The following is a 14006-nucleotide window of genomic DNA, read 5'->3' as shown; positions in this document are numbered from 1 at the left end:
CTTACTTTCAACAGTGCTGTAATAAACAATTTTGTATACATCTTCTTGCACACAAGCATATGAATTTCTCTAGGGCATGTTCCTAGGAGTCCAGTAGCTGGTCAGAAGGCATGAGTGTGATTCCCCTTCCAGATACCACTCTTCGCCCTTTCCATTCCTGTTCGGATGCCAGGGAGCTGAATTATATGGACGGATGAGCAGACTCTCTTGCCCTCTATTTCCCACTGCATTTGGCCAAGGAAGGGAAACAATAGGAAATTGGCAGGGCGGGGTCGAAAGTGCGATCAGGGTATTTATTCCCCCAGATCCCTCTCCACGGAATCACAGCAGGCAGGCTGGGTCCCTCCTGTAAAGTTCACAGGTGCCTTCTCACAGCCGTCTGTCCCAGGTTCCAGTGACGGCTCCCTCAGCTTTCCCTTGCAGGCCTGAGGTCGTAGGGTCCACTGACCCTCACTCCTAGAGACTGCACTCTTCATTGTGCCTTTCCTGTATCTTGTCCATAAGTTTCTAAATAGTCCCATTATTAAATCTGCCTGGACTTATCAAATCTGAGTGTGTCACTTGTCTCCTGCCAGCACACTGGCTGGTATAATGCACCCTCAATTATACAGAGTCTATAAATTGGTCCCAAGTGGCTATAATAATCTACACTCCCATAGATTCCTGTATGAGTCCCTATTTCCCCACATTCTCTCCAAAACTTGATGAGATTTGCTTAATAACTTTTGCCAGGGAGACTGAGAACAAGCATCTTTCTCTATGTTTATTGGTTTTGGGGGGGTTTCTTCACCTGTTAGTTGTCTGTTCCTGTTCTTTTCCTGATTTTCTGGCTCTTTGGATTTTTGCATCTATGTTAATAAGAGGGATGACCATATAATCTATTTCTTGTGTTATCCTTGTCCAGTTTTTTTGTGTGTGTGAAATAGCTCATAAGTGATTGCTTACTCTCGTTTTGTGTTATCTGACTTTGTTTTTAAAAAAAAATTCTCTAAATTTTAAAGACTTCTTAGAACCCTCCCATAAAAACACCTATGCCTGTAACTTTTGAATTACATCAATTATTGTTCTAGTTCATTTAATAGTTATAGGTCTAGTCAAGTTTCCTGAATCTTGCGGAGTCCTGTTTAGTCCGATGTATTTTTCAAGCAGCTGTCTGTTTCATCCACATTTGCAAACGCATGACAGGGAGGAGCAGCTCTGCCATGACAGCAAGGTGAACTTGCACGCTCCAAACAGGCCACAGAGACAAGGCTCCTCCATGGTCTAACTGTATCTGTACAGAACACCCTGTCATCCTCCCGAGGACTTGGGGAGATGGGCGGTCATGTGGGGAACTGTCTCAGGCCTCTTTACCTCTTCCCTCTCTATCGCACAGGACACTCCCTATTTCACGACTGGTTGCCACGAGACAACAAAGTTTCGCCAAGTGAGTGAAATTCAGATCTTCTGTCTCCAAATCCCTCAGTCCCACACTTCCTCTTTATTGTCTCAGAAAGGACTAGAGCCCACCCGGACCGGCCCCACCCCCAAGTGCTCCTGAATCCACAGTCCTCCCCCTACCCAGGTCAGGGTCTAGTGAGGCTTTTGCTCTGGGTAGTAGGGACTCTGGCCATATCCACTGCTGTGTTCCTCCCTAGGCACAGTGTCGGCCACAGATCTGGGCAGACCCAAGTGCTCACAGAGCTGGGGTGATTGAAATGGATTGGCTTTTTGATTTGAGAGGCCTCTGACACTGAACAGTGCTGACTCGGAGAATCACAGCTCCCGCGGTGGCTCATACATCAGGACCTCTTTAATGGGGAATTAGGGAAATGTGCTGCCTGGAGCTATCTTAATTAAGATTGCTCTGAGTGGACTCTCTCCTCCATCTTTAACTCTTCTTTTCTCCTTGACCCCCGGGGCAGAATCCCGCCGCCTTTGACAAGGCTTTCCTTCTCCCATTGCGGCTGACAGACTCAGTTTGGAAACAGTAGAACTAGTTGGGGATGGTGGCCTTTCAGCCAGCATGAGCTCCCAAATGGGAAGCCCAAACCAGTGAATAGTAAAGTTCTCACTGCCCTGTGCTGCCTAGCTCTCAGGAAAGGCTGGGACTGAGATTGGAAATAGGCAGAAGGTAGATAATCAGGTTGGACGTCCTTCCCAGCACCCAGCCTCCCTACCCCCATCCCAAAGCCACTTTGTCCTGGAGATTATATTCCAACCAGAGAACAGAGATGGGCTCCTGTTACTCCCATCACCTGTTGGCTCCAGTCCCAACCAGAGGGCAGGCTGGGCCCCAGCCTCCCAGGGGAGGAAGGGTCGCCTTTCTCTCTCTGTGCACAAGGATATCTTTTTAGGATGCTCAGGGACCACCAAAGAGAACTGGGCTCCCGGAAGGTCTGAAGTCTTCCCAAGGCAAGAGTCCAAACCCAGCCCAGAGCCAGATACCCCTGACAGCTTCCTGTCAGCCCAAATTCCCTCATTCAGACCAGCCCTGGATTCTCCATCACCAGGCTCCGTCTGCTGGTCTTGTCTTCACCCAGCAATGTTCACTAACGCACGTGAGGTCTTGACACTCTGTAGTTCTGTGTCCTTCTTTCCCCCTCCCCCTCTACACATACACATACACACACAGCAAGTTTTAAAGTTTATCGGAATTTTCAAAGCAGCTTTTTCACCAGGTATGACTCATCTTTTAATTCACATTTCTCTGGTCCCTGGCTTCTCCAGGGAGTAATTTTAAAAGTGTAAACAAATACATCATTTGGGAGCTCACTATGTGAAAGCTCTAGGGGAGAGCTTCTTGTAATGATGTGACCACTCCTTAAAGCATCTGTGGGTCGAACCTCCTTAAGCAGGAGGACTCTTGGGTAGAAACCCTCCTTGAATGAATAAAGCCATGGAACTGCACCCGGCAGGACGGGAGGGGGAATGCGATGTATCCACTCATCCTTATACATGCAGCTGCCCTCACTGGTTCACAGGGGAGACCAGAAACCCGAATCCCAGAAAACAGACCCTTCCCACCTGTGGCTCCAGCCCTGCTTCTCCAACCTAACCCTTTCCGACGGCTTCCTGGTTCCCAGATCAGTGATTCTTCGAGGGTGGTTCCTGGGCCAGTAGTATCAGCATTCCTTGGAACCTATAAGAAATGCAAATTTGCAGGCCTGCTGAATCAGAAACCCTAAGGGTAGGGTCCAGCAATCTCTGTTTTAACAAGCCCTCCCGGTGATTCTGATGCCCACAGTTTGAGAACCACTGCCCTCGACGGGGGTACAACCCTTAGCAAGATCTGCAAGGCCCTCCACGGAGAGACTGCTGGCCCCGAGGAGTCTTGGATAAATTAGAAGAGCAGCCTCCTCTGGGAGGGCCTTGCCGAGGGGAGCCAGAGCTGCATTTCAGGCCCTCTCCCCCTTGGTAGGATGCGCTTATAAAGCCAACAGCCGCACAGCCATTCCTGGCAGCCCCGCCCGCAGCACCAGACCTTCCAGCCTCCTCACCCTATGCTCCTGCCACTCCGAGCATTTTACGATTCCCTGAACACATCGAGGTCCTTCGTGCTTCCTTCATGGCTTTGCCCAAATCCTTCCCTCTCCCTGGAACGCCTTTTCCCTGTCTCCAACCTAGAACACTCCTCCTACCTTTAAGAGCCAGCTTGGCCATCTCCTCTTTCAAGAACTGTTTGCTGACTGCGGGAGAGTGAGACTGCACTCCTCCAGGCTCCCTGGTCACATTGTGCTCGCCTCTCACAGTTGTCCTTGCCTCACTGTTCCCCTCATTGTCTCTGTTCCACCCCCACCCCCCAACCTCCCCAACCCCCTGCACAGGCAGGAGGGATGTCTGATCGTCTCTGTGTCACAGCGTCAGGACGGTACCTGGCACATTCATACAGTGACAGAATACTAAGTGTCAGTTCTCTGCCAGGCTCTTGGCACTGGAGGTGCAGTGAAGGTCATGTCAGACAGGCCAGCCTTGTGGAGCTAATTCATAATTAAGTGAACGCTACGAAAGGAGGGAAGGAGGGGAGAAGAAGCAAGGCCATTGCCAACATGGAGAGAGGCAAATGCTTTTCTGAATGATTTAGAAGCTGCCTTGAAAGCGGGGTGACTTCTTCTAGCTCCGGGAGGATGAATTCCTGTCCTCTCCAGATTGGTTTGTGAGGTTGAAAAAACCAAGACCAGTCCCAAGCAGAAAAAAGAAAAATCTCCTGTGGCAGGAGGGATCTGTCCTCCCACGGGGCGTGGTTGAGCCCCAGCACTGAAGAGCCGTCTTGCTGTCCAGAATGCTCAGGGCCTCCCCCATGGCAGCTGCAGCCAGGAGTCTGAACAGGGACAAGCCCAGATGAGGAGTCTTGATGCCTCTCCTCCTTATAACTAAAGCTGTAATCACTGCGTCAGGACTCAAATCAGGTTGGTATGCCCGTCCTCAATTAGCCGCTTATCTAATTATAAGGCATGAATTGCAAGTTTCTGCTCACTGCAGTAATGCAATAATGGGGTTCCTTATGGAAACCATTTGTCTTCCGTACTGATTTCTACACCCAGTGAGCAATGACGGAATAAAATAGGAGTTCAGTTTACATGCAGAAAACATGAGTTTTCCCAAAGGGAAAGAATGGGTTGGAAGGTGGGAAGGGAGTGATCTGAAGAGGCGCTGGCCGTCACCCAGAGGGGAGATGCTCCACGGGCGGGTGGTGGGGATGGGGTAGTCACCCCAGACAGACATAGAGATGTTGGCATATAGACCTTGATGTGCAAAGAGAGAGCAAGAGGGATCAGGAGGGAGATGAAGGGGTCTAGTCTGGATTCTGAAGGTGCTACAGGAAAAGCGAGAACAGACTTTGCAATAGGCTGGAAGAGCACACTCTGCAGCCTGAGCCCAGGTTTGTGCATACGTGGATCAACACGCACACACCCCCGTGCGCGCACACACACACACACATACGGCTATGCATGTACAGGCACACACGCATGTATATGCACACATACACGCACTGACACAGAGCCCAGCTCCACTTCCTTTTATTGGCATGACTGTGCTATAGGAGACCGCCTCTTGGAAAGCTCAACAGAGCTAAATCAAAGCCCCATTCTGTAGCCCCAGCTCCTCTAATTTCTCCCTGTGGTAACAAATTGTGACCCTTTGCTCCCTGGTGCCAAAAAGCCTCTCCTGGGACAAGAAAGAAGATAGTGTGGCCAACAGAAAGGAAGGGAAAGAAACTCAGTCATGGGACTGATGCAGAGTGCTAAGAAAGGCCAGTTCCCACATCCTTACTAGAATTCGGAGTGGACTCACACAGACATGAACCCAAATTCACAAATACTTATAATATATACAGAGATACTCAGACCTACAAGACAGTACCCATACACACATATGGAGGCTTTTCTTGCTCACAGAATCACACACAAATACAGAGAAAGGATAAACTTGCACACACGGACATCATACAACAAACAGGCAATCTTTGAAATAACATTCATTCACTTAAAATGGTTTTCAAATAATTATTCAGAAAATTAAAGCAAAAAACGATTTCATGTTAGTTATCTAGGTTTTTTAAAATAAAAAATGCATTGTTTTATTGAACGTGCTGAACACTGTCCACCCAGAACACTCTTGTATGGGCCTGGTACGTTTCGCTCAGCAACAGAAATTCACAAATGGCATCTCCTCCACACCTCACAGCACTTTTCTGTTGGCATGTTTCTTTGTCTTTTCCACATGCCTTTTGTGCTGGATGCTGGCTGTTAGTGCTCAGCACTATCCCAGCCTTCTTAGCTCTTTCTGTAACATCAGAAACTGAAACCAGAAGACTACATTTCCCAGACCCCCATGCCAACAGGGTTCTGGTTTCCCTTCCACCAATAGGAGACATTCCCATGAGATTCAGAAGGTGGAAGAGAAGCAGAAGCCATTTCTGCTCCTCAGACACATTCCAGGCAGGTGGGCGTTAGCAGGTGCAGGCGGGAGGGTTTGCGGTGGCTTCCGTTCATCCATCCCCCTGTGAGTTTCCCACGTCAGGGCTTCGGGCAGCAGAGATCATTGGTGACGGGAGTAATGTTTATAACTGCCTGATTTCCTTAGATGATCAGCAGTTTTCTCAACCCTTGCTCTTCCAACCCTTTCAAATATTTTTTAAGCATCAAGTTCCATGTATCAGCTCCTGCCTTCATGGAGGAAAACTACCTTAAGTAGTTTTCCAGATGAATACAGATGTGCCTATCACACACGCACATAAACATCATTTTTTTCCTTGTCAGTTTAAACACACCTTCATGGACAATGAATTAAAAGGAATGCCTTTATGTAGTGCAGTCAGATTTGTATATTTGTTTATGCTCTCTGTACCCATTTCCTAGGGCTGTCACAACAAAGTATCACAAACTGGCAGGTTTAAGCAGCAGAAATGTGTTGTCTTACAGTTCTTGTGGCCAGAAGTCTGAGATGAACGTGTGGGCAGGGTTGGGTCCTTCTGAGACCCATGAGAGAGAATCTGCCCCATGTCCCTCCCAACTTCTGGTGATGAGCAGGTCCTTTTTGGGGTTCTTTGGCACCTGCTGAATTACTCATATCTCTGTCTTCATCTTCATGTATGTCTCTGTGTCCAAATTTCCCTGTGTCTGTTTGTATGGATGCCAGACATATTGGATAGGGTGCCCTAATGACCTCATTTTAACTTAATCACCCATGTAAAGATCCTATTCCTGATTAAAGTCACATTCTAAGATACGGGAAGTTGGATTGCAACATATCATTCTAAGGGAGACACAGTTCAACCCGCAGTACTATCCAATTCCAGGTGAGTGCCCAGCAGCAGGCAGTTGGATGGATCACTCAGGAATTCAGGGATGATTTAGGCTACAGATATAGAGTTGGAAGTCTCAGCAAAAAGTGGCTGGAAAGTTCAATCAGAAAGAATAAAAAAAGTAGGAAGAAAAGAGGTCTGAACTCAGAATTCTGGGGCACACATTTACAGAATTCTGTAAATCAGGGGTAAAGAAAGAAAAGATTGAGAAGAAACTGAAGAATAAGAAACACAAAGAGAATTCAGCATCCCAGAGCCAAGAGAGGACAAGATGAGGCAGAGAATGGAGAACTAGAACATGAGGTAAGTTGGACTCTAAGCTTGCACAGAGGTTCGTGCAACATGCTGCTTCTGGAAACTGTCCATCAGAACCCTGTGCACTACCCAGAAGTGCTCAAATGCCACTGTGCTGTCCACTCATGGCCCTGACCTGCCACTCCTGGTCCAGGTCCCACTAGACCTCTGCAGGGGGCCTTCTAGGTTGATGGAGGAGGCACTATCCTCACTGGACTCGTCAGGAATCTTTTAGACGTATATATGAGGTTAGAAATAACAGAAACTACATTTGAAAGAGACTTAAGCAAAAAATAGGGACACGTGCCTGGAGTAGCTCACAGAATTGCAGCTTCAGGGGCCAAGGTAGATTGGGCTCCCCAGGAAGGGGATTTTTAGGTGGATATTAGCATGGACGGAGTTTGGTAGGGAGAGTGTAGGACTAGAAAGGGTGCGGGGAGAACTCGCGTGCCTGTCATTCTTGACTGAAGCCCTGGAGCACCAGTGGGGGAATTCTGAAGCTGAGATAATCCTTCAGCCTGGGGCGAGAGTGCCAAGACTTTACCCTGCCATATTTGCCAGTTATCCTGAATCGAGGCAAAGGCCAGGCCTTTATAACCCACCAGAAACAGGGGCATGACATTAAGCAAGGCAACTCCGGTTAGCTGAGCTCCAGCAATCCCTGCTGGAGACAGATGGCTCAAAGCCTTCTGCCAGCAGCTTGAAGTAAACAGTCCTTCGTTCCTATTAATGGGCCGAAAGTGTGTTCACCCCCTGCCAAATTCATATGTCAAAACCCAAGCACCAATGTGACTGTATGTGGAGATAGGACCTATGAGGAGGTTATTAAGTCTAAATGAGGTCTTAAGAGTGGGAACTAATGCAATAGAACCAGTGTCCTAATACAGGGAAGAGGAGACACCAGAGTTCTCCATCTACCACGTGAAGACACAGTGAGAAAGCAGCCAAGTGCAGGCCAAGGGAAGAGCTCTCACCAGAACCTGGCCAGGCTGGCTTCTTGATCTGGGGCTTTTCAGTGTCCAGATCACTGAGAAAATTGATTTCTGTTGTTTAAGCCAACCAGTCTGTGGTATTTGGTTATAGCAGGCCAAACTAACACTAATTCCTAAAGGAGAATGTGGGCAGCACACGACAGGGTCCAGTCCAGGAACTGAACCAGGGACCAGCTTTCATTGCCGCTGTCTGTCTCTCTCTCTACCTCTGTTCTTTTCCCCCAAGTTGTGAGATAGACCCTGACTACCTGTAGATCCTCACTCTTCCAAAACCATGATCTAAGAAAGAAAAGTGCTGTCGTCTCTCAGGCTACAATTTGGAAAACCCTGGGAAGCCCATGCCATGTGCAACCTCCTAGACCAATTCTGAGCGCTGTAGCATGGGGTATCATGAATGACCTCATCCTTGACCAAATAGGCCAGATTTGTTGTCAAAAGATAAAGGAGTGATGGTAAGATACCGAGCAGAAAAAGGCAGTAGACACGAACCCTTTATTTTACCAAGTATTTGCTCAGCCAGATTTCAGTAAGTCACCAATCTTGTGACACCAAGCAAGTCACTTCCCTAGTCTGAGTTTTGCTGTCCTTATCTGTCCGGAGGAGATGGCTGTGATTATGTGGGGACAGGTCTGCCTCGCACGAGGCAGGCACACAGTAAGTGTTGGTTCATTGTCTGGATACTGCTGTAAGAAAATACAATCTCCAACTTAAAACATGGAGCAAAAGCAAAAGCCCATTGAGGGCAATAATATTTGCCCCAGGTCCAAAAACTCCTAAAGTTACATGAAATATGCATTTTTCAGATAAGGAAACAGAAGCCCCGAGAAATTAATAACCGGCCCAACATCCCACAAAGAGAAGCTTCGGCGCTGGATCAAGAACCCTGAGCTCTAGTGATGAGCCCAGGTGTGCTGCGGCACGCCATTGTCTCCCTGCGCAGCCCTCAGCCGGACCCCTGACTGTGCCAGCCCAGGTATGCAGCCTCCTGTTTTTGCTCCCCGACACCCAGCTTGTAGGGCTAAGCCCTGGTCCACTCAGCAAGTGTTGCTGCAATGGAATTGAAACCCAATGGGGTATCTGGAAAGCAAGTGGGATATCTGGAAGTAATAAACTTCCGACTGCTTGTTCATTTGGCACCCAGTGGGGGTAAGCACAGACTCTTCTCATCTCTCTTTCTTAAGAATCAATAAAAGTTAGTGATGTATTTAGCAGAGATCAAATGCATGAAATTCGGTTCCTTTTTTAACATTTTATGGGACCAAGACTTCGGTCACATTTCTAAGAATTGCTGCAGGTCATTGTGACCCATTTGGTTTTTGCATTGCAATTTTAAACACTGAGTCTTGGTGGACTGAGAAGAAGAAACACATTTGATTGGCCAGGGAAGGTGCAGGCAACCAAGAGAAAATAGCATTTTCAGCTGAGCACTGACAGATGAATGACCAAGCAGGGGGGGCGTTCGCAGCAGGAGGGACCAGCATGACACAGGTGTGGAAGAAAAGAACACGGATGTGCTTGGGGCTGGAAGGCCCGGGGGAGTTTAGAGATCCTTTCAGTGAGCATCCCAGTGGCAGGGGTTGGGCCACGGCTGGTCACGATGGCCCAGCACCACCCACAGGCTGAGGCAGAGGGAGTGAGACTGCAGACGTGGGCATCTTTGAGTCTGAAACAATAACACTTGGGAACAAACTTGTCATCTCTGATCCTAACATGGGAGCGCTGGAGGAAGACAGTCTGAGTTCAAATCCACGGCTGCCCTCAACTTGGTGTGAGATTTTACACACGTGTTTTTTTAACCCCTTGGGGAATCACTGTCTTCTCAGCAGTTGGAGGCAGTGGTGCTCCCCTTAGGGTTTGCAAACTCAATGCCTACAGGTGCCAGGCAAGGAAAATAAATGACCTGTCCTGGGTATAAAATAACAAGTGATTTCATTTAGTGTCTAATGCTAAAAGCGGTCAAACTCAAAATACATTAAAAAGCTCATGCGTGCCAAGCAAAACACACTTGGCCAGCATATACCTAGCATGTGAACTCCTGACTACCTCATAAGATTGGAAGTGGGATGATGTAGAGGAATTGTTCCACATTGTAGAGAAGCCAGACAAAAAAAAAAAAAAGAAAAAGAAAAAGAGTCTTGTGTGCCATGATTCATTTACATGATGTTCAAGAATAGGCTAAACTAACCTGTGGTGCCAGGAATCAGAACAGTGTTTTCCTGGGAGCAACAGGGGCATGGACCGTGGAGGACATAAGGAAGCCTTGCGGTGGGTTGGAAATTTTCTGTAGCTTGTTCCAGGTTTGGGTACCTATCTGCAGACATGTATAAATAGTCACCAGACTGTGCACTCGAGCTTTGTGAACTTGACTGCATAAAAATTTCACTTCAATCAAAAAGGAAATTTTAAAAGCAGTCCTTCACAGAGAAGTAGGTACTGAATGAATGGTTGTTGTAGTTGTTATTACCAATGACTACTTCCACTATTATCATTATGAGGAGGAGGAGGAGGATTTAGCCACAGGTCAATAAACCAACTAAATGAACAACGAACATTCACCAAAGACCCGCTGTGTGCTGGGTACTTAAGTCAGATTGTATTTTCCAAAAATGACTGTGTGTGTGTGTGTGTGTGTGTGTGTGTGTGTGTGTGCGCGCGCGCGTGTATCCATCCCACGTGCTCTTGCTACAAAGTGGGTTTCGTGCCTCCCACCAAGAAGTGGGGCCTATGTCCCTCCCGTTGAATCCTGTCTAGACTCGTGGCTGCTCCCACCAGTGGAGTACAGAGGACATGATGCCATGTGACTTCTGAGATTCGGTCGTAAAAGCATTCACATTCCGCTTGGCTCTCTCGGAACGCATGTCTTGGGGGTCCTCTTTGCCAATATGTAGAAGTCTGGCTGCCCGGGAAGCTGGGCATGCCTCCATGCTGGAGAAATCACATGGAGAGACCACACCAAGAGAGATGCCTGAGGAGGCCTGGCTATCCTAGCCCCTAGCTGTTCAAGGCTTCTTCGCCCAGATCTTAGTCACAGGAGCCTGGAAGCCTTTAACATGCCTGGATGCCATCTGACCACGACCTCACGTAAGACCCTGAACCAGAACCACTCAGCCAAGCTGCTCCTGAAACTATGAGAGACAATAGGTGACTATCACTGCTTTAGCCAATAAGCTTTGGGGTATTTGATTTATATTAGCATCAACAGATAATACAGATTTTGGTACCTGGAGGTGGGGGCCGGGTGATTCTCTAACAAAAACAGAAAACTAAAAATAGAACAATGGCTCTGAGGGCAGAAGTTGGAAGTGTATGGAAGAAGGTGTGGAATCTGATGTTCTTAAAGGAGGCCGCCCATGAGGGCTTAAAGGAGAGTAGGGAAGATAATATTGGAAGATGGAAGAAAAAGGGCCTTTGTGAGGTAGTACTTTACTTGGCTCAGGCTGCCATAACAAAATACCACAGACCAGGTGGCTTACAGGATGGAAATTTATTTCTCATAATAAATGGGTACTGAGGCTAGAAGTCCAGGATCAAGGGGCCAGCCAGTCTGATTCCTGGTGGGAGCTCTCCTCCTGGCTTGCAGATGGCCACCTTCTCACTGTGTCCTCATGTGGCAGAGACAGAACTTTGGGGTCACTTCCTCATAATGACACCAGCTCTACATATTAGGACCCCACCCTTATGACCTCATTTTGCCTCTATTGCCTCTTCACAAACTGTCTCCAAAAGCGGCCCCATTGGGGCCTCGAGCTTCACTCTATAAACTCTGAGGGATATAACCATCCCGCCTGTAACACGTAGTGAGGGCAGTTGTAGCAACACTTGACTTCTGTGACGGGATGGAAAACAGGAAGTGTACTGAATGAACTGGATGATGTAGTAAAGAAAACTCCCAGGCAAAATGTCAGACATGCCTCCTGACTTCTGGTTGCTTATAATAAATGTGAAAAGAGAGAAGACGTGTTAAAGAAAGAACTATCGAGAACAAAGGAGCCAGGACTTTCTGAGTTTGAAAATAAAAATGTCTTATTCCTAGGGTTTCCCGACAGGAGTGATACTAAAATGCTAAGTGGCCTCCAGGCAAAGATCAAATCTAGGAAAATATCTGGAAATTGTGGTCTAAAGATAAACCTGAGGGACACAGTATAAAACCCTTTATTAAGACCTCGGAAATATTTAAGGTGGTGATCCAAACAGGAAAAAAGAAAGTACCTCAAAGATCCTTAACAATAAACAGTAGGGTTTCTGGTAATCTTAAGTGTGTGTCTCACAGTAGCCTTACAGGAAACTCGAGGTAGAAATGGGCTGCTCTCATGATATCTGTGGTCTTAACTTTTATCTCATGGAGTGAGCGCCAGTCAGAGGCACGGAAAGCTCCCAGTGACTGTAAGATGGCTGCATTGTCTGAAACCCAGCCTGTGTAGGCTAAAAGGTGCAGAGGCAATGCAGAAGGAAGGTAGGTCTTTGGCCCTCCAACCTGCCCTTGGAAAGCAGGCTGAGGAAAAAGACTTAGCTACAATGACCATTTCTTACGGAAAAGAGAGGCCTGTGCAGAGGGCTCCTGCCCCTGAGCCCAGAGGGTAGAGTCAGGAGGCAAGGAGAGCCGTTCCCAAGCAGTAGTGCTGAGTTCTAACCAGGAAAGACCCACGTGCCCAGGGAATTTCTGAATTGCTAAGGACCCTGTGTATCTCCCATTCTTTACCCTTGTTTTTTTTTGTTTTTTGTTTTTGTTTTTTTCTACAAAAGGACCTGTAATGGTTGTCCTGTGTCTGTCCTGCTACATATTAGGTAGAGGGAAGATACCGTGTTTCTTTAGCTCACAGGCCCACAGATCAGGAGGAACTGTACAGAAGAGCCGTATTTGAGAAATTCATTCAAGGAGCCTCATCTGAACCTGAACCTGATTAGATGACAAGGCCCAGGACTTCAAGTTGATGCTGCATCATAATGAGACTTGGAAGCCTTGGAAAAGGTAAGTGTATTTTTATGGAGGAGCCAGAAGGGAGACTGAAGTAGGCAACCTCCAGCAATCCCATGGCCGTTGTTGCCCTCCTGTAGTGCCTTCTCACACTGCCTCAGGGTTGGCCTTGGGGGACCAATGCAATACAGAGAAAATAAGGTAAGTCTTAAAGTCTGCAGCTTCTTCTTGGACTCAGATTTTTTTGTTCACACTGTCCTGTGGAGAGGAGGGAAGGCAGCACCAACCCACCAGCCACGTGAGTGGACTGCCTTGAGAGGCGAACCTCCAGGTCCAGTCAAGCCTTCAGATGGGTGCAGGCCTGGCTGCATCTGACCACAGCCTCGTGAGAGATTCTGAGCCAGAACCATCCAGCCACACTGCCCCAGAACATGAGCCCCAAAGAAATGAGGAGGGGGAAAGAGAGATTATCGCTGTTTTAAGCCACTAAGTTTTAAGACAGCTTGTTACACCCCAGCAGATAACATGACACAACTCTGCAGGATAGGAAAAAGGGAACCCAGTGCCATCACTGGCAGAGGAGTGAAAAGAAAGCGGGCAGACCCAGGAGAACACACACACGCTAAGGCAGTATGAGGGTCCCTTGGCAAGCATGACAAAGGGTAGCTTCTCTCTCCTAGAGGAGTGTTGGCAACGAGGATCAGAAGGTGAGGTGCCTGGGGACGGTGAGGCTTTGGGAGACAATTTCAAGAGGTGAGCAGGCCATCTTCGATGGGACTAAACGCTCCCAGGTCCTGGCTTTATTGTTGCAAAGGAGGCCTTTCCATTTACAGAGCCCTTTTGCATCCATCTGTCCCCCATGTGACAGAAGCAGGTCAGGATTACCAGCCCTCTGTCGCAGAGGACAAAATGGAGGGTCACAGTGGGTAATTGGTTTGTCCAGGCCCTGGGCACTTTCTGTGCCCCGTAACAGCTCTCAGCAGCTCAAAGCTGCCTTTGCCTGTCAGAAGAATCAAAT

Source organism: Mustela erminea, chromosome 9 (genome assembly GCF_009829155.1).
Source record: "Mustela erminea isolate mMusErm1 chromosome 9, mMusErm1.Pri, whole genome shotgun sequence".
Lineage (NCBI taxonomy): Eukaryota > Metazoa > Chordata > Mammalia > Carnivora > Mustelidae > Mustela > Mustela erminea.
This window is presented reverse-complemented; position numbering follows the sequence as displayed.